Here is a 21,416-nt window from a genome sequence, read left to right on the forward strand (position 1 = left end):
TGCCATTAGCTCAAAATAGTCCACGTGTCAGAGATGCATGCTTTGAGGCTGCATATTCTGGTATCCTTCACTTTTTCTTAGTTGAACCTATTTATGCAAAGTGAGTTAATTATAGTAAATTAATTTCAGTGGACTTACTGATGAGCTAAATTTAGAAAATGGGTTGATGTTTGCCAGAGAAGACTGTTCTCAACCTGTTTCCTTTTTGTCTATGCAGGGAGGAGGTGGATCTGTCTTCTGCGGGCAAGTCGGGTGTTCTCATTGGCTACTGTCCTCAGCAGGACGCCCTAGATGAGCTCCTGACCGGTTGGGAACATCTCCATTATTACTGCAGCCTACGGGGGATTACAAAGCAGTGCATCCCTGAGGTAAGCAGCCCTAGAGTTTTTCCAAAAAGAAGGACCCATTGAGGAATGCTTAGTTAGCACCTCTGGCCCCAATGTCTTTCTTACTTTATAAGAAAAAGGAGCCATAACATCAAGTAAGCTTATCAGAAAGGCTTTTTCCATTATGATTGTACAAAAGGAGACATTAAAATATGGTTGTATTATTGATATTATTTATTTAAAATGTGTATAAGACATGAGAAAGAAGTTAAATAAAAAATAACACCATTTCTGACTTTGTGTCTTCCTTCTTTTCTCTAAATAGCTTTTATAATTACTGTACTATTAATTTATATTCAAGAGCACATATAGACTGGGTATGTCCAGAGCTTACAGGGGAGAGATCACAGAATGTATATGAAATTTTGGAATGGATAATTTCCTGGTGAGCAGGCCCACAGATTACTGCAAGGAGTCTCATTCTGAGTGGCCTCAGGAGACGGAAGGAAGAGTAAGATCCGCAGGACCCCCAGACCTCCGCATATCATGGAGAGAGGAAGGAGAGTCTAGTGTAATTGAGGCAAGAAACTGCTGCCACTTCTCTTGATGGGAGCAGTGGTCAGGGAAACAGTGGGGAGAGCCTTGATGGACAGATCAGAAGATGTTCCAAGTAGAGAGTACTGGAATAGCAGTTGCTGCATGCACAATTTTACCTTTTCTGCACCTCATTTCTGGATTCTGCACTAGGAGTAGGAAAAAAAAATTAGCTTATGTGATATTCTATTAGAGTCCATGGGAACAATGTAGGACTCACAAGAGACAAAACTAATAGTCATCGCCTTCACCAGTCCATGAAAATTCATTCACTGTGCTGTTTTTGTAATGCTTCAGCCTTCATTTCTTATTCATGCTCTGTGACTTCAAGTGAAGCCAGAACAGACCCTCTACCTCATTGTGGAGACCCTGGACCCTTTATGCACCTCCCATCTTAATAAAGCAAAGAAAACTAACCACTCTGCAGAAGACCTGCTCACTGCAGTTAAACAGATCTTAGAATCCAGCACTAATTGTTGGCTCCATCTTTAATAGGCATTTTCTCTGTCAGCTCCCCCTTGTTAGTTTTTGATTAAAGAGGCAGATGCTTGGCAAATGCTGTAAGCTGGCCCCTTTGCTGTCTGGGGGGAAAGTGCCTGTGAAAAGTCTCTTAATATAGAAAGGCTTGGTGCTTCCTGTCATCCAGGGCAATTGCCTCCTGATTCTCAGCTGTCTTACAGCCTTGTTTTCTGAACTCCTCCACGGAGAAGTTATTTTAATGTCCACCAATTAAGAACTGGCTTTATTTCTTTCTTGAGACTGCAACTGATTTTGCAGACAGTATTGCTACTTGCTCGCTCAGAGGTTTCTAATAGATCAGCACACTTTTCCATCTGCTCCCAAAGGCAATAGCGCCTTTCCTAGCAAATACCCCTCTCCTGTAAATGGTGGGAATATATAGAAATGTAGACCAGTTTGTTAGCTTTTTGTTGCTATCTGACAGAAACCACTTAGAGGAGGAAAAGTTACCTTTGGTTCATACTTCTAGAGGTTCAGTCCATGGTCAACTGACTCCATTGCTCTGAGACTAAGTTGAGGCAGAACATTATGGTCTAAGAAAGAAAGTTGCTTAGCTCATGACAGCCAGAAAGCAAGAGGGTGGGGGGAGAGGAAGAGGAAGAGAGAGAAGGAGCCCAGATCAGATTTAGTACAAGGCCATAACCCCAGTGAGCCACCTCCTCCAGCCATGCTCCACCTGTCTATAGTCACCACCCAGTAGTCCATTCAAGTTAATAACCCATCAAATGCATCAATCCACTGATAGCCCTCATAATCCAATCTTTTCACCTCTGAATATCACTGCATTGCTTAACATGTGAACTTAGGGGTGGGAGGACATTCCTACATAGAAATCATAAAAAAAAAAAAATTGGGTACATGTGCTCTGAAATACTTGCCACAAGATGACCAGAGGGAATTATTATAAAATAACAGAAAATAACCATTGTAGCTAATGCAGTCATGCACTGTTTATATATAATAACTTTATTATTAAAGTTCTAGTCAACCACAGACCATGTATGTGATGGTAGTCCCCTAATATAATGGAACTGAAAAATTCCTATCACTTAGTGACATCACAGCCATAATATGGTAACACAACGCATCACATATGTTTGTGGTGGTGGTGGTGGTGGTATACATACCTGCACTGTCAGCCACATAAAATTTTTTTTGTAACACAAGGATACAAAAAAAAAACAGTTGATAATAAATGGCTGTTACTGGTTTATATACTTACTACATGATGTTTTTATGATTAGAGTATACTCCCATTTACAAAAAACAGTTTACTATAAGGCAACATGCCACGTAACACCAGCAAAAGCCTCAAACATCTTGTGATTACTGAGTCTTGATTGCATTAAGAGGCCCTATCAAGTGATTGAGCTATAATATCTAGGTTTGTGTAAATAAACTCTAAAGAGTTCATTGGATGATGAAATTTTCTAACAATTCACTTCTTAGAAACTGTCTTGTTGATAAGCAATGCACAACTGTATTTCAGTATTTATTCTTTTTCTAGGTCATGTTTTTATAGTATTTTACAGTCAACATGTAAAGTAGATAACAGGATTACTCTTCATTTTGTAAATAGAGAAACTGAGGCACAGAGCACTTATACAAGTAATCTGGATAGCTTGTGGCAGAGTTTTGTTTTGAAATTATGTAAACCAGCTCCAGAGTACATGTTCTTCATTAAAACACTACCCTGATCCTTAGTGCATTCTGGTTGCTAGTGATATAAAATGAAATTACTTGTGCCACCAACAGCTCAGTCTTACATTTTATTCATTGGAATGGTCAAGGGAGTGGAAATCACATGGGTTTACTGTGTGGCTCCTCTAACCCTGAGCTTTGCATATTTGATTTATCTTCCACTGGCTCAGGTTGGGACACCATGTGCACCCCCACCTCCAAGCTTTCAGGACACAGACATAAACATGAGATTTTTTTTTTAAATTCTTTTTAGCTCATCTGCAGTGCATGTTGTTTATTTTCTCTAGGCTCCATCTATTTTCATGGCAACATGGACAGCCACCTTGGGTCTTTTTTGATTCAAGGAGATCATCCTATGCTTGCTGAAAGTCCCCCAGATCAGCCTCACACCCCAACTTCTTCCCTACAACCCTCAGAGTCCAAGCCCTGTGCTAAACTTGATCCATGTTTCAGGGGCCCCAGCCCACCTATACTCCAGCTAGCTGGTCATTTTTGTTAGTCACATCCCTCACTCCTGAAAACCTTCACAAGTCCAGGAAGGCAAGTAAAAGGTAACTCTTCCTTCAGCTTGAATTCAGGTTCCACGGGTTGAAGTAATGATTTCCAATTTTCGCTCTTTCATTATGCACATTTTGTAAGGTATACATATTTGAGCCTGAATTTAATTATCCTGGTAAAGAATTTTATATTAAATTACAATCGAATGATTCAGGAGACAAGGACTACAATGTCTGGGATGCTAGAGAAAGAAAGCATGTGAGAGGAGTTAATGGGTGTGGGTAATTTCAGAGCTAATATCAAAGCCAAGCAATTGAGCAACACTTTGAATTAGGATGAGGTGTAGCAGATTTCCATTTTAGTTTTCCCTGGGATTGAATATGTAGAGTCTTTACCGATTTCATTTTTTGTGAATACGCACAAATTATTTCCAGGAAAAACACATACTGTGTGTGGCTTCTCAACATCCTCTATAGCCATACATTTGTCTTGAGTTTTTTTTCCATTCATAGTTTTACAAGAATGAGCTAGAAGTCACAAGGGGGGGGGGGGATGAAAGAGTAAAGGTCATCTGCAAAGGGAGGGTGAGAAAATAATAATTTCTATCTAAAAGTTTCTTACTTATTTTAATCTTACATGAAATTTTAAAGTGATCCTCATATTTGCTAGTGGATTACTTCTAGCCTTGGAATTCAACAATTATTTAATATTTTCTGGGCAATCTATTTTGGCTCCAATGATAAAAGCCCTACCATGTGGCAAGTGTGATGGAGACATGGGGAATATAAAGACAAATAAACCCTGATCTTTTGCCTTAAGTCAGATACTATTTCTAGAATTTTCTGGGAGAAAAATAACAGACTGTATAACTTATGACATTTTGTTTTTTAGGGGAGAATAACAGATTCTGTAACCTGTGACATTTTGGGCCATAGGTAGTATTTTGCCAGCCTTGATTGCTAGGACATTATGTTTGCCATTATTTTGATAGCAGTGCAGAGTGCAGAAAGATGGCAAATACTTCTTATTAGGCCATTTTCAGTTATTTTCTGAAAATGTAACATTTAGAGAGCATTAGATCAAACTGATACATTTGTTCCTGTCTCTTCTGGAATCTTTGCTGTGGTTAACTGATTGAGGATTTAGAGACTGCAGCATTTAAGATTTTGTGATATTGGAAAAAAAAATGCCATACTTTCCCTGGTTTCATAAAAAATAAGCCATAATATCTTGATGAATTTATTCAGCATTTCTCTAATTAGTCTGAGGTACATTTATACAAAACCATATTATTATATTTTACTTCATTTGTCTGTTCATTAGCTTTCATTTATTGCTGTTCTTTATAATGTATGAGAGTAAAATAAAAACTAATTATATACATAATACTTTTCATTATTTTATTGACTTTTATGGTTTGAAAAAAAAAATTACCCCAAACTTATTTTTCCCCATGTGTTGTTGCTGCTAGCCTTAGAGCTGTTAGAATTTGCTTTTTTCCCAAAAGACAAACTTTTGAAACAATTTCTGCAATGCTCCTAGGCCGCCTTGTGCGGACAAAAGCTTCCTTGGTGGGGATCCTTCTGGGTTCCCTTCAATCATCATTACCCCTTTCTGGGACAATTTTGGGTGAATCCATTAGCACCACTGTCATTGCTCTAGTTTCTGCAGTGTCAGCCATGTGTCTCTTTATTCATATGACACTTCATTAATGTTTGTGTTTGATTATTTTAAGTAAAATGTTCTATTTGAATTTTTTATTCTTTTAAATTTTATTCAGTTTATGTTAATTGATCAAGTGGGCTGAATGATGCCAGGAAAAAGACAGTTTGTTTATATAAAACAACCTGGGGGCAACAAGTTGACTGTTTTCCTAAGAACAAGCAATTGGCCTTGAGTCTACTTTCTTAGGCAGATAGCTGAAGATATGAGATTGCTTTTTCATGAATCCTTTGGGCCTGGAAGTCTGTTTTCTCGACTTATGCTATTTGAACACAAGATCAGTTCTGGAGCTTTATAGTTCATTTTCTAAATTATTCAGAGATTAAATAAATAAAAAGAAGAGCAAATTTGTGTGAAGGTTTTTATTGGGAAGTATTTACAGCACTGTTATATTTTAAAGCCTCTTAATACTATCATCATCTTATCCATTTACCATCATTTTCTAAATTTATCAATAAATATATATTCATTAGAGGAAAGCTAAATTTTATTAGGTATTTAGAATACACAATTATTAACTTTATCTTCATATTCCTATGGAAGTTTTCCTCTTTTCCTAAATTTGAGTTAAAGTATGATATTGGAAGACTATACTTTCAGAGAAGTTTTTCTGATCATGTTGAGCCCTGGAAACCATGAGGAGGAGCTGAGTGAGGGAAAAAAAAAAAAAGAAAAGAAAAGATATGATACTGGCCAGTTTGGTTGTGTAATGTGCCATGACATGTGACTGAATCAGTAAGGGTCACTGCAAGTGAATTGGGCTGGCTACTAAATAACCACACAGAGACAGAAAATACCTTTTGGGGGGCTTTAGTGACAACTCCTCAACCTCAGCTCCCACAAAGGAGGCAAGAGAGGCAGGCAAAAGAGAGAGAGTGAGCATGCCTGAAACCCTCCTATTTATTAGGGAGAAGCCATTCAAGAATAGTCTACCCAAACAAGGCAAGGGATTGTCTTCCAGCAAATGGGGGTTAGGGGTATAGCCTAGTCCCATTGGGTGATGCCCACTCCCAGAGCTGCACTCACTTGCAAGCAAAAGTGAGGTCTGCCTGCTGCTTTGGTGCTGGGATCAGAAGCCAGGTTCACACCTTCATTATCAAGGCTAAGGGCACATTCTCAGCTCCTGTTCAAGGCGGCCCCCTGACAGTAATGTCTAAAACTGAATCTATATTAATATTTTAATTAATATCATTATGGTCACCAGAGTCAAATAAAACTGCAACATTTTAAATTATGCAGAACTGGGGGAAAAAAAAGAAATTGCCCAATTTGACTCCCAGTACAGGAGATGATGGAATTGGAAACAACATAGACTATGGTGCCAATTACTGTTGGAAGTACTGACATAAGTGCTGTGAGATGCATGTGATACCTGCAATAGGGGATCAGTATTTATGCAGAGGAAAGACAAGAAGATGAGTTGAATTTTCAAAGGTGTGTGAAATGAGGGCAGGTTGAAAGAGAGGAGAAGTAGAGAAGTTGTATGCATGGGGTCCTGGGAGAGTCGGAATTCACCTGTAGCCAAGGGTGGAGCTTTGGTGAATGAAGTGACCATCCTCCTTACTTGATAAAATGGTTCCCAGAAGTTAGGAACAAAGCATTCCCCATTCTTTCCCCATCTCTAGATACTGAACTCTGAGTGTGCAAACTCTTACCAATGGTTTCTTAATGTACAGTGGATATTGCTTTGTGCTAATATTGAAAAGTCCCCTCAGTTCTTTCCTCTCATGAGGTTTTGACAGCTCACCGTCTTGGTTTCATTCCTGTTCAATTCCATCTCAGTGTTCATTTTGCTTTACCTTCTTTCTGCTCGCCTTAATGTGGACATTAGTCTGGACTCAGAACTAAGTCTGTTTCTTGCCTACTATTATCCTAGCTCCAAACCCAGGGATTTTGGGGATCAGTCGGATGTCTGCAGGCACAGAACTTACCCCTCTTTTCTTTCTCAGTTTCTCCCTATATCATGAAGGAGAGTGGTCCAGGGAATGTACTTGACCATCCATGTGAGGGGTGGATAGGGGTTGATGGGAAGAAGGAGCAGGAGTCAGGGCTGAGACCTAGTGTCTGGTGGCATGGTGAGGGGTGGCATGCTCACCAACGGCTCCTCTCTTCCAGGTGGCTGGAGACCTTGTGAGGCGCCTGCACCTGGAAGCCCATGTGGAGAAACCTGTGGCCACATACAGTGGGGGAACCAAGCGGAAGCTCTCCACAGCCCTGGCCCTGGTGGGGAAACCTGACATTCTTTTATTGGTGAGTAGTGGAAATATCAGTAATATGTCATTGTCTTGAAATAAGGTGCCCACTGCACGTGTACTTGTAAACTTAGTTTAACTAAATAGAATTCTTGTAGGAAATAACTTCAGAATTCACAACACTGATTCTACAAACTAATGAACTGTTCTGCCCTAACTCAACGTTTCCCAAACAAAATGTAAAACACTACTAGACTGATACAGAAATAAGACATGTATCTTTTGGTAGATGCACTTACCCTTGTCAAATTCAATAAAAAATTTTTTAAATGTTTTTTTTTTTTACTTGTAGATGGACACATACCTTTATTATTTATTTTTATGTGGTGTTGAGGCTCAAACCCAGTGCCTCACACATGCAAGACAAGCACTCTGCCACTGATTCCCAAACACAGTCGACCATAAAATTATAACATTAAAATTGTATTAAAAAATTAGAATTCACTTCTAATCTGAAAAAAAATCAATAGGTATTTTTCCTCTAGCACAATGCTTTTAAGTCTTTTTCTACCAGCCGATATATGTTCATCATAACTGTAATGACACATATCTATGGTAAATCATGAGGATGGATGTGAGGGATTGCTATAATTTAGATGCAGATTCCCCCAAAGCCCATGTGTTAAAGCTTTGGCCCCACCCCATGCTGTGATTGGTAGTTGGTAGAACCTTTAGGAGGTGGGGCCTAGTGAGAAGTCTTTAGGTCATCCAGGGCTGCCCTCAGAGAGCTGGTAAGACCTTGGACCCTTCTTCTTTATTGCTTCCTCACCATGAGGTGAGCAGTTTTGCTTCACCAAATGTTCCTCCCAAGACACATTGCCTAGTTGCAGCCCCAGAAGCAGCAGTGTCAACCAGTTATTATCTAGAACCTTCAAAATTGTGAAACAGAATAAATGCTTTCTCTTCGTAAGTTGTTTACCTCAAGTAGTTGTTATAATGATGAAAAACTGGCTAACACATAGATGCCTAGTGGACATGGAAGGGAGGGAAGAGAGTTCCAGAAAAGGTAGAGCATGAGCTATGGCCTTGAGACAAAGCATTCTGTAATCCATCTGGGAACTGCAATCAATTCTAAATTGATTCAAAGCATTAGTTGGAGGTGATACGGCCCCTAAATAGAGCCAATTGCCTTACATTTCAAAAACAGCTCTGGCTATACATAATGCCATTCAAACGATAAGTAGAATATTGTTCTTATGGTATAGATTAGATTCTAATAGCTAATGTTCACCCCAGGGCTGCACTTTGGCAGACTGTCTGATGGGTGTCAAAGAATATAGGAAATAAAGCAGATTCTCTTTTCTGTTCTTATTTGCCAGATGAAAACGGCCTTTCAGTGGGAAAGTTAGTGGGGATTCAGAAAGTCCATGCTGAACAATGTGGTCCTGTCATTTATTGTCCTTTGGAAACTCACCCGAAAGTTGTTTTAATTCATCTAAGTTTGCTATTGAAAAGTCCAAAATCGAGGACTAATGCATAATTTTATATTCTGAAACCAAATAATACAAGTTAATTTTTCATCATTCTGCAGTTCCCAAATGGCATTACCCTCTCAAGGTGAGACAGTCTGAGCCTTAGCTCCTCCTAGAGGATGTCTCTGTGCTCAGCCTGGAGCAAGGCATCTCCTCAGTCAGATGAAGGGGATCTGCTGTATGGTTGTGCTCTTGACTTATGACAGATCCTCAGCTTTCTCCTTTTATTATCTTCCTTGCTCTCATTTCCATTGAATGTCCAGGACTCTGGCACAGTGGCCAGGTGAGGACCCTGGAGTCCTAGTGAACAGATGTGGATTTTGCTTTTGCAATTCTATAACATATGACTTTGCATGTTCTAAGCCTGTTTCCTCCTTGTCTGATATAATCCACATGAAGTGTGCAGCCAAATGCCTTGTGCTTAATAAATCTACATTAAGTGTTTAGTAACTGTGATGATGGTGACTGTTCAGAGAATCAGTTTCAAACGATGGTTTTGAAGTTCTCCCCTGAGAGACAAGGAAGGGCTCTTGGAACTCATGCCACAGTGACAATCCGGAAAATTAAAAATTACTCACCCAACCCTTTCACTGAACGATGTAGGACTATATTATTTACTTACTATTGTAAGTAGTACACACATGACACTTTATTTGTAGAAAAAGCCAGGTGTTTATTTTCCTGTTCAGTGACTTTTCTCCAACACTTCCCTTATGTTTTTTTCCCCCATTTCAGAGGAAGTTGATGACCCAAAGCTCTAAAGAAAAATGTGTTCAGTGCTCCCGGACTACAGAAAACCCAGAAATGCATTATATAGCTAGGCAAGATTTCTCTCCAAAGTGGTTCAGATAGCAAGTGTTTTGGAGTTTATTGAAGGAGAAAGCTTCAGGTTCCAAGAAATTCCAATTTATTTGATGTTACTAAATAAATGAAGCCTTTTTCTACTATCATATCTCTTTCCAGGAGATATCGCTCTAAAAGTTTATGGAGGTGGAGGATTTATTTTAGAGACATCAAGGTTGGCTTATCTAAGCAGATTGTGAAGGGAATCTGGCTAATGTGAAAACATATCCCAAACCCCTATTTTTAAGGAGCCACAATTGACAAGTAAAAATTGTTTATATGTAAAGTGTACAGTATAATGTTTTGATACACACACACTGTGAAATGGTTACCACAATCAAACTAATTTATATATCAAGCCCCTCACATGGTGACCTTTTTTTTTTTTTCAGTTAGTGGTAAGAAAACATAAGATGAACTGTTTTAGCAAAATTCAAATGAACAATACAGCACTGTCAACTACAGTCTCTATTAGTCCATTTGTGCTACTGTAACAACATATCACAGACTGTGTAACCTTATAAAGAAAAGAAATATATTTTTTTCCTGAAGGCTAGAAGTACAGGGCCAAGGCACCATCAGATTTGGGGGTCAATGAAGGTCCTGTCTCTGCCTCCAAGATGGCACCTTGAACTAAGTATCCTCCAGAAATGGAGTGTAAGCCCTCCACGAGGGCACCTTGTACTAATCATGAATGGGAAGACTTCCTAACTCAATCACCTCTCAAAAGCCATGCTTCCCAATACTGTTGTATTGGGGATCAAGGAGACAAAAAAATTCAAATCATAGAACCCTTATGCTGCGTATTATATCTCCAGAATTTATTAATTCCATATGTGTTCGTGTTTGGTCACTGTGACAAAGACCCGAGAAAAACGGCTTAGAGGAAGAAAGGTTTATTTTGCTCATGGTTTTAGAAGTTTCTGTTAGTGGTCAGTGGGCCCCATTGCTCTGGGCATGAGATGAGGCGGAACATCACGGCAGAAGTACTTAGCAGAGGAAGGCTTTTCATCTTCTGGCAGCCAAGAACAGAGAATAAAAGGGCTTGGGACAATATGGAGTTCCCAAGAGCATACTCTCGGTGACCTACCTTCTCCAACCATGCCCCACCTGCCTACATTCCCATCGTGCTCAGTCTTGGCGAGTACCATTGTAATCTGTTTATACGCTTTTGACTTTTCTAGATGGCACTTGTGTGATCATAAAGTGGTCACCCTTTCATGTCGTGCTCAGTCTTGGCGAGTACCATTGTAATCTGTTTATACGCTTTTGACTTTTCTAGATGGCACTTGTGTGATCATAAAGTGGTCACCCTTTCATGTCCACCTTGTTTCACTTAGTAAAACATCCTCCAACACTATACATATGTTGCTGGAAACTGAAGAGTTGCCTTCTTTTTAAGAAGGAATAATGTTTATTATATATATACATGCGCACACACGCGCACACACTCGCACATACACACTCATGACAGCGTGTGCTTTTTTCTCTTTTTGTGCCTTGCTTATTTCACTTAACCTAGCATTCCCTAGCTTCTTCCATGTTGTCACAAGTGATAGAATTCCATTCTTTTACATTTCTGAATAATGTACTATTGTGCGTACTTGCCATGTTTTTATCTGCTTATCTATTGATGGATACTTCTATTGATCCCATATATTGGTTAATGTGTATAGTACTGAAATAAACATGGGAGTGCATGGTTTTTACTCCTTGATATACTGATTTCCTGTTTTTTCCTTTTCATGTATTTAAAGTAATGGAATTTTGGGATCATATAGTAGTTCTATTTTCAATTTTGAGGAAGCCCCATACTGGCTTACCAATTTACATTCCCACCAACAGTATATAAGGGCTACATTTTCTCCATAAATGCCATGATACAAATATTCACAGGGGTTTTGTATAAAATCCTGTCAGTTTTCTTCATTCCTTTTCAATTTTTTTTTCCTCCTCTGACTGAACAACTTTACACAACCTGTGTTCACATTTCCTGAGTCTTCCATTTACTTGATCAAATCTGCGGTTGACACTCTTACATTTTCATTTTATTCATCACGATTTTCTGCTCCAGGATTTCTACTTGGTTCTTTTCACATGACGTCTCTTTTTGAACTTGTTCATGTGTTGTTTTTTTCTGATTTTATTGTATTCTCTATTTATATTCCCTTTTTAACTCACTGAATTTCTTCAAGGTGATTATTTTCAGTTTTGTGTCTGGAGATTCTTAGATCTGCAGTTCAATGAGATCAGCTATTGGAATCCATCATAAGAACACAGAAACATTGTGTTATTCAGTGGTGTCCTGATTCTTTCTCCTCTATGCCCTCTTGATCATCCTCCTCTTCCTCCTCCTCCTCCTCTTCCTCTGTGTAGTTTAAAGTCTTGCATTTCTTCTGTTTTCACAGTCTTTAATGGCTCTCTTTGGGAGAGAAACACTTTCCCCTGTCAGTTAGGGGGTGCATTCTGAGACTCTCTTAGACCTTTTTTATAGATATGCACACTGCACACTCCTTGATCACTCATGATGGGGGAGGGGAATTCTTAGGATTATATGCCTTTGTCCCTCCCACAGTGGAATCTCATGCCAGCTGCTGAGAGCTTCCCATTTGCCCTCTAGGGCAATGCCCTGAAATGCTTGAGCTTGTGTGCTTTCTCCTAACCCTTTAAAAAACTGTGCCGGTCGCTTATGTGAGATGCCAATTCCTGCCCTATTGGGGGTCCTTTCAGGGGGCCACTAGGAAAGGCAAAGTGAGGCATTCAGAGTGCTTGTGTACCTGGGTACCGGTGTGAAGGAGCCTATAGAGAGACCTCCAAGTGGCATAGGAGCAGGCTTTCTGGTGGAATTCCCAGAGTGGTTACAGTGGCCCATGGCCTCTCTTCCCTACTTCTAGTCTCTTCCAATATCTCAGCTGTGTCAATCACCTCAGTAATTTAGGGAAGATGAAAAAGAAGCGGGCCTCTTGAGTAGCATCCTGCATGAGTGCATGGGGAGCTAGGCACTCCACTCCTTTCCCCATTATCTTGGCTTTGTTGAGCAGAATGCAGACGAGCTGATGGAGAGGTACCTGCGACCATCAGAGACGGGATTTCTTTCCTTGTAACCAGCATCTGGCCTCATGTGATAGTGTACCTCCTTACATGTATTCGTCAAATTAATAGCATTGTGTGTTGTCTTTCCTCTAGGATGAGCCCAGCTCTGGGATGGATCCTTGCTCGAAAAGATACCTGTGGCAAACGATAATGGAAGAGGCCCAGGAAGGCTGTGCTGTGGTGCTGACCTCCCACAGGTGAGTGGGGCCCCCTCCTGCGGCTATTTCCTGAGCAAATATGAGTAACAAACCATATTTAGGGGAAAATCTCCACCTCCGGCCAGCACCACACACAGAAGTTCCTTTGTGTTTACACTGTGAACTGGATATACTTGATGGTCCCTGTTATGCAGCGTAAGAGATTGAACCAGAAGGAGATCGTGTCACATAACCAAGGCCACGGGAGCCCGTGGGAGAGCTGGAGTTTGAGCCTGAAGTTTGATAGTCGCACCCTGGCGTGGTCCATTACTGCTGGCTGGGGATGGGATGAGTGATGGACGCCCTCAGTTAGTTCTTCCCAAGGGCTCCCAGCTCCTTTCTCTCTAAGGCCTCCTATTCCACCAGGTAGAATTATCTGAAATGAAAACTGGACATGTGACTGAATCTGGTCTAATATTTTACTCACTATGGATTTAATTGTGTTACTCAATTCTCAACCATGACCTCTTTTTAATTTGATGAGACATCGTTCTAGGCCTCATGGAAATACAAACCTAGAGTTCAGAAAACCAGTCCCTGGGGAGTGAGTAATCTGAGGTGGCTAAAAATATCCCGAAGATACAATGGAGGTTGGGCTTTAAGGCTTATTCTTGCCCCCTCTCCCTGCCCAAGCTTAAATAAAATACGCTGTGAATCAAGCATCAAAAACAGTTAAGGAGATGAGGGTTTTTTTTTTTCTTTCTTTTTGGGGGGAGGTACGAGGGATTGAACTCGGGGGCACTCGGCCACTGAGCCATATCCTCAGTCCTATTTTGTATTGAACACAGGGTCTCACTGAGTTGCTTAAGGCCTTGCTTTTGCCGAGGCTGGCTTTGAACTCGAGATCCTCCTGCCTCAGGCTTCCAAGCCCCTGGGATTACAGGCCTGTGCCACCACACCTGGCCTTCTTTCTCTCTCTCTTTTTTAATGTGTTCTTTTTAGATACACATTATAGTATATTGTATTTCGACACATTACACATACATAGAATATAACTTATTCTAATTAGGATCCCATTCTTGCAGTTGTACATGATGTGGAGTTATACTTGTCATATATTCATATATGAACACAGGAAAGTTACCCAATTCATTCTACTGTTTTTCCTATTCCCATCCCCCCTCCTTCCCTTTATTCGCCTTTGTGTAATCCAGTGAACTTCTAATCCCCCCCCACACACACACACTGACTCCCATTGTATTTTAGCATCCACATATCAGAAAGAATATTCAGCCTTTGTTTTCTTGGGACAGACTTATTTCATTTGTCATGATAGTCTCCAGTTCCATTCATTTATTAGCAGATGCCATATTTCTTCTTTCTGGCTGAGTAATACTCCATGTGTATATACACCACATTTTCTTTATCCATTCATCTGCTCAAGGGCACCTAGGTTGGCTGCATAGCTTTGGTATTGTGAACTGAGTTTCTATAAAAATTGATGTGGCCATGTCACTATAGTATGCTGATTTTAAGTCCTTTGGGTATATACCAACAAGTGGGATAACTGGGTCAAATGATGGTTCCATTCTGGGTTTTCTGAGGAATCTTCATACTGCTTTCCAGAATGGTTGCACAATTTGCAATCCCATCAACAATGTATAAGTGAACTTTTCTTCACATTCTCAAGATTTTACTACATTTTTCTTCATTCAAAATCCCAAACCTAGGAAATCATTGATCTGCTTTCTCTATAATTTGCCTTTTCTAGAATTTCATATTAGTGGAATTGTATGATGTGTAGGCTTTTGTATCTGCCTTCCTTCACTTACTATAATGTTTTTAAAGCTTATGCATGTTGCAGCATATATCAATAATTCACTCCTTTTCATTGCTAAATAGCATTCCATAGTATAATTAGACCACTTTCATGTATTCACCCACAAGTTGATGAATATTTGAATTGTTTCCAGTTATGATTATTATGAATAAAATTCTTTATATAGTCTGGTAAATGTCTTTGAATATATAGGTAAATGTTTTTATTTTCTTGGATAGTCTGAAAAGTTGAATAGCAGAGTCAAATGGTAAATTGTGTTTATTACTTTAAGAAACAAACTAATGGGATTAAGGATCTTTGAATGTGCTTATTGATTGTTTGTGTTCATTCTTTGGTAAAATATCTATTAAAAATTTCCCCCATTAAAAAAAAATAGAGCCAGGAATGGTGAAGCATGCCTGTAATCCCAGCAGCTCAGGATGATGAGACAGGAGGATCACGAGTTCAAAGCCAGCCTCAACAATGGTGAGGCAGTAAGCAACTCAGACTGTCTCTAAATAAAAAATACAAAATAGGGCTGGGGATGTGGCTCAGAGGTTGAATGCCCCCTGAGTTCAATTCCCAGTACCAAAAAAAAAAAAATAGAAATTAGAATAGGTTTAGGTTCATAGCAAAATTGAGAGGATGGTACAAAGATTTCCTTTATGACCTTCTCCCATTTATCAGTATGCTCCCTGACACTGGTATGTTTGTTACAATTAATGCGTACCTACATCAATGTATCATTATCATCCAAAATCCATAGCTGACTTTATCCTTGGTGTTGGACATTTTGTGGATTTAGAAAAATATATAATAATAATGTTTCCACTATTACAACACCATAGAGAATAGTTTCACTGCCCAAAAAATTAACTGTGCTTTACCTATTCATCTCTCCTTTCTGTCAACCAATAACTTTTTTTTCACCATTTCCATAGTTTTATTTTCTTTCCCTGTTTGACATATAGTTGGAATCATGCAGGATGTAATCTTTTTAGACTGGCTTCTTTTGTTTCCCCCACGTCTTTTCATGGTTTGACAGCTCATTTCCTTTAAGCGCTGAATAAAGTTCTGTAGTCTGGATGTACCAGTTTATTTCTGCATTCACTCACTGAAGGATACTACAATAACTTCTTCCAAGATTTGGCAATTATATGTGAACTGTTGTAAACATCCATGTGCAGATTTTTGTATGTAAACTTTTTCATCTTTTGGGGGGTAATACCAAGAAGAGTGATTGCCTCATATAGTAAGAGTACATTTAGTTTTGTAAGAATCTGCCACTTATAATTATGTTTTCTGTCTGTATTTTTTACTTGTAAGAGGTTTTACCTCTATCAATCTACCTAACTACCTACCTATTTACTACCTGCATACCTATTGGACATTATATTCTGAATATAAATCCCTTGCTGTATATATGATTGCTAATGTTTTTTCTCATTGGAAATGTAAACATTATAAACATTTTTTATTAAATCTAATTTTTCATTTTTGTGTGGCTTGCACTTTGGGTGATACATCTAAGAACTCTTTGTTCTCAAGTCATGTTCCTCCTATCTTTTCTACTAAGAATATTAAGGGTTTTAGCTTTAAAGAGTCTTTGATATATTTTAAGCTATTTTTTTTGCATATAATAAGAGGAAATGAGTCCAAATTTACTTTTATGCACGTAGATTTCTAATTATTTCAGCTCTATTTTTGTAAAGACTATCCTTTGTCCATTGAATTATCATGGTACATTTATTGAAAATTAGTTGACCATAATTATATAGATTTATTTCTGGATTCAATTATTATCCATTGACATATATGCCTATCCTCTCACCAGTATAATCCTTTTTTTTTTTTTTTTTTTTTTGGTACTGGGGATTGAACCCAGGGAAGCTTCACCACTGAGCAACATCCAGATTCCTATATATATTAATATTGAGGGAGGTTCTTGCTAACTTGCCTAGGGCCTCACTAAGTTGCTGAGGCTGTGAATTTTTGATCCTCTTACCTCAGCTTCTCAAGTTGCTAGAACTATAGGTATGTGCCAGTGAGCCCACCTCTAATTCTGTCTTGAGTATAGTGCCTTTTATAAGGTCGTGAAACATGCAGGAGAAGCCCTTCAGCTGTTTCTGTTACAAAGTTTTTCATTCACTTGAAAATTCTTTCTGTGGCTCATTTTAAATTTAATTCTGTTGTGATCAGAGGAAATACTTCTTTTTTGTAATTTCCATTCTTTTAAATGGGTAAGGAGTTTTTAAAGGCCCACCATAGAGGCTATAATTTGTTTTGTCTGTGAAGCAACAGATAATACATTCTTTTTTGTTTTGCAAATCATATAGTCTACTGCAAATAAAGCTCTGCTGTTGTAGTATGAAAGCCGCTGCAGACATTAGGTAAGTAAATGTGATTGTATTCCAGTAAAACCTAAATGAATAAGGCGGCAGGCTGGATCTGGCCACACAGCTGTAATTTCTGCACATGGCCTAGCCTGCGGCCTGTCCTAGGGAATGAAATGGTCTCTAGTGGGAAGGAATGTGTATTCTGTGATTGGGACCAGTTAGGGTTAGTGTTGAGAATTCTGTCTTATTGTGGGTGTTTTGCCTTGGTGTTCTAATAGTATTGAGGGTGAAATACTGAAATCTTAATGTATTACTGGCTTTTCCTCCTTTACAGTCTGTCAATTTTTTCTTTGTATATTTTGAAGCTGTGATTAGATGAATAAGCACTCTTAATTGTTATCTTCCAAATATTTTTACCCTCTTATCATTAAGAAATGTCCCTTTTTATCCCTTATTGCATTTTTTTATTGTCTTAAAGTCTGTTTTATCCAATGATTTCACTGCTGCTACTGTCTTTTGTTTACTGTGTGTATGACATATCTATGTATATTAAAACCTTTTACTTTCAAATGATTGTGTTTTTTTAATAGAAAGGATGTTTTCTGCAAATGGTACAGTTGATCTTGCTATTTTTCCAATCTGACAGTCTCTGCCTTTGAGTGAGATGTTTAGATGATTTAACATTTAATATAATTATAGATATGGTGGAAGTTACATTAACCATTTTGCTATTTATTATTTACATATCTTCTTTGCTTTTTTAATCTTTGTTCCTATTTGACATTTATATACTAAATAATTTCCAGTATAGTATCTTTGATAATTTAACTAGTTATTTTTGAGCTATTTTATTAGTGAGTATTCTAGGAATTAGAGTTTCTACCTTAATTTTATCATATTAATACTAAATTACCTCCAGTAAAACAACCTTGCCATAACCTGGCTGCACTCCCTCTCTTTGAGCTATTATCATATATATTGCATTTCATGTGCTCTATATCCAATAAAAAACTGTTATAATTATCACTTTGTGTTAACCTTAAATCTTTTAAATTAGGTAAAAAAAATATGAGAAAAAGAGATCTATAGATTCTTGTATGGTAACCAATATCATTGCCATTCTTATGCACTTTTTTCATAGAGAAAACATGAAAAATTTTTGGTCATGTTTTACTCAAAAATTTTTTTTCCAGCTCTTTCTATCTCTTCTCTCCTTTGGCTTTTTCATTACATGTGTGTTGGGATTCTGTTATCACAGATCTGTGAGTTTCTTGCTCATTTCCTTTCCATCCTGTTTTGTCCTTTTCTCAGATGAGATCACTTTTGCTGCTCAGTAAGTTCACAGAGTCTTTGCCATCTTGAATCTGGTGTTATTCTCTTTAGCAAATTTTTCATTGTATTTACTGAACTTTTCACCTTAAATGTTTCTTTTTGGTTCTTTTGATAACTTTCATTTTCTTTAGAATCTCTATTTGCCGACATTTATTGTCATATGTCCTTTAATTCTTTAAATAGCATTTCCTTTAGTTCTTCGAACATATATATTTCCTCTGCATTGGATAATTTTCCTCCTAACTCTAACATTGAGGAAGAGTTCAAGAAATTTATATTGACTGCTTTTTTTTTACACCCCTGAATATGGATCACTTCCTGTTCCTTTGTGTATCTACATTTTTATTGAAAACTAGACATTTTAGATAATGTAGCTGCTCTGACTTGTTAACTACTCCCAAAGTTGCTCTATTGTCAGCTTTCATTTTTTAAATACTTGTTAGATTTCTTTGCCTGGGATAAGTCTGTGAAAAAAATCTTACTCCTGCAGTGAGTAGTAGCTGATTTCTCTGCTCAGATTTCGTGTTTAAAATTACTTTTACTTTTTCAAGACTGGCTGTATAACAGTCACCTCTGTTTTTGCCTAGGTTCCTTGATATCCTGTGAGTGAGCAAAGGTAGTTCACACCTCAGGTTGACACAACACAGACGTTCTGTCCTCTGCCAAATGTTCTCTGTGTTGATAGCCAGGAAAATTATAAGTTTGTGCCAACTTGAACATGTCACAGTTTCTTTGGGTCCTTCTGTGCCTCTCCTATATGTATGCAATAGCCTCTGGGTTGAGAGGCAGTATGTGGAAAGCCAGGGCCATCTCCAGTATCTACTGCACACACTAGGGTCTCAATTGGTTGTAAGCATGTCACAGACACACAAATTCTAGTACCTGGGAGATGGTCTGGCCAGTCCTGTTTGCTTGGATCCAATATAGTCATGTAAACCAGCTATGTTACTGGGCATGGATGTTGCACTCAATACTCCAAACTGAGTCCCTGCCTTCAGCCATGGCAGAAGCTGCTGATACTCATGGCCCACCCTTTCCTGCTTCATGTTTTTTAAGCTGGGGAGGGAACTCAGTAGCCCATGGTTTTTCTCCCACAAATTCTTCTTATTCTGAGTTTAGCAATTTGTTAGACATAACTGCTTCTCATATTGCTGCATGCCTTCGGTCAATTCCCAGTGTTCTGAAAGGGTTGTTTTGAAGTTTTGTTTAGTATTATAGTTGCTTTTCATGGAATGGATTTGACAGTTTCTTCACTTGTGCACAGTCAGAATTACTACTTCTTTTTTTGTTTTTGTTCTATTCAGAAAAAATTTATATTAAAATGAATTAAACTTGATAAATCTACTTTTTTAAAAAATGTATATATTCTTGCTTAAAATGACCATTTGCTCTGCTAATTCTGAGCTCCACTTTGCTATATTAGTTTGCTGGCATGAGGCTGAGTCTTGATGTTCAAGCACAGGTTCTAAGAATTTTATCTTTCTAATAAAAAGAAAATTATTTTTATTTCTCATGTAACACATAATTATTGCAGACTGTTCTCAAAACAGATATGCATTACTGTAGTTTCTCTTTTATATCCCCCTATTTACTTGCTTTCACATTAATGACATACATATGCATATACACAAATTTATTTCTATAAATTTGTTGCTATTCATACAATACAAAGATCTAAATTACTCACTGAAAGTGAAGAACAGAGAAGCCTATGGTTGATTCTGTGATTCTAAAATGACAGCTTTAGTTGAAAAGAAGTATCTCAGTGGGAAAGCTTTCCTCTTAACTTTGAGTTCACCTCTTATTGCCTCTTGTTCCTTACTCCTGAGCCTCTTGGGAAGCATGGGATAAGAAACTTCGGGAAAGAAACTGGGAGCCATGTCACTTACTAAAAGGAATGGAAATCAGTCCAACCAGGAACAACCACTTTGGTTTTTCCTCACATGTCAAACAAACACTGATAAATGAAGGAACACAAGTCTCTGCATCACCTAGACATATTTCAGTACTAATCAACCAAACCATTTATTAAGGAAAACAATTTGATGGATTATTTTTGTTTGTTTGTTTTTTGAGTAAATGACCAGTAATTGCTTTCATTGATGAACAGTTTTGTGTATTCTTCTTACTGTAGAAGATCATCAAAATCTCTTTGTGCTCTATGCTTAGATGTTATGATATCTAACATGTTTAGAGGATATTTGTTATTCAATAATAATTCAGTTGAAACTGTTAGTCATTTAATATCATGAGGATTTACTTTTAAAATATTTTTAGTTGTAGATGGACACAATACCTTTATTTATTTATTTTTATATGGTGCTGAGGATGGAGCCTAGTTCCTCACACATGCCAGGCAAGCTCTGTACCACTAAGCTATGACCCAAGTCCTATTACAAGAATTTAATTCATATTTGGTATTATTTGGACTCCCACATGTCCAAATTATGTTTAAGGAAGTAATACAAAAGTGACTTCATAGTCAACCTGCAACATAGTCATAAAAATGATAAAATGTTTTAAATTAAAATTCATTAAAGAAACAGAGAAAGCAATAATTGACCAGAAAAAAAATTGTAAAGCATATTTGGAATGTTTATTGTACATAATCTTTAGATTTTATGTCAAGGTATTATAACAAAGAAACTTCAAATTATAGTGGCCCAGGCAAGACACATTTCCCCCTCACCTTGTTAAGTTGCTGGTGAGCTGTGCTTTATAAGGCCAACCAAGAAATCATGACCTTTCTGCCATGCCATTTAGCCATCTTCC

General features: G+C 38.0%; 1 pseudogene; it reads left to right on the top strand.

Moving 5' to 3' along the window:
• Positions 1–21,416, top strand: part of LOC144368925 (ATP-binding cassette sub-family A member 13-like) — a 398,370-nt pseudogene that overhangs the window by 339,433 nt on the left and 37,521 nt on the right.

This window comes from Ictidomys tridecemlineatus, chromosome 12 (assembly GCF_052094955.1).
Source record: "Ictidomys tridecemlineatus isolate mIctTri1 chromosome 12, mIctTri1.hap1, whole genome shotgun sequence".
NCBI lineage: Eukaryota > Metazoa > Chordata > Mammalia > Rodentia > Sciuridae > Ictidomys > Ictidomys tridecemlineatus.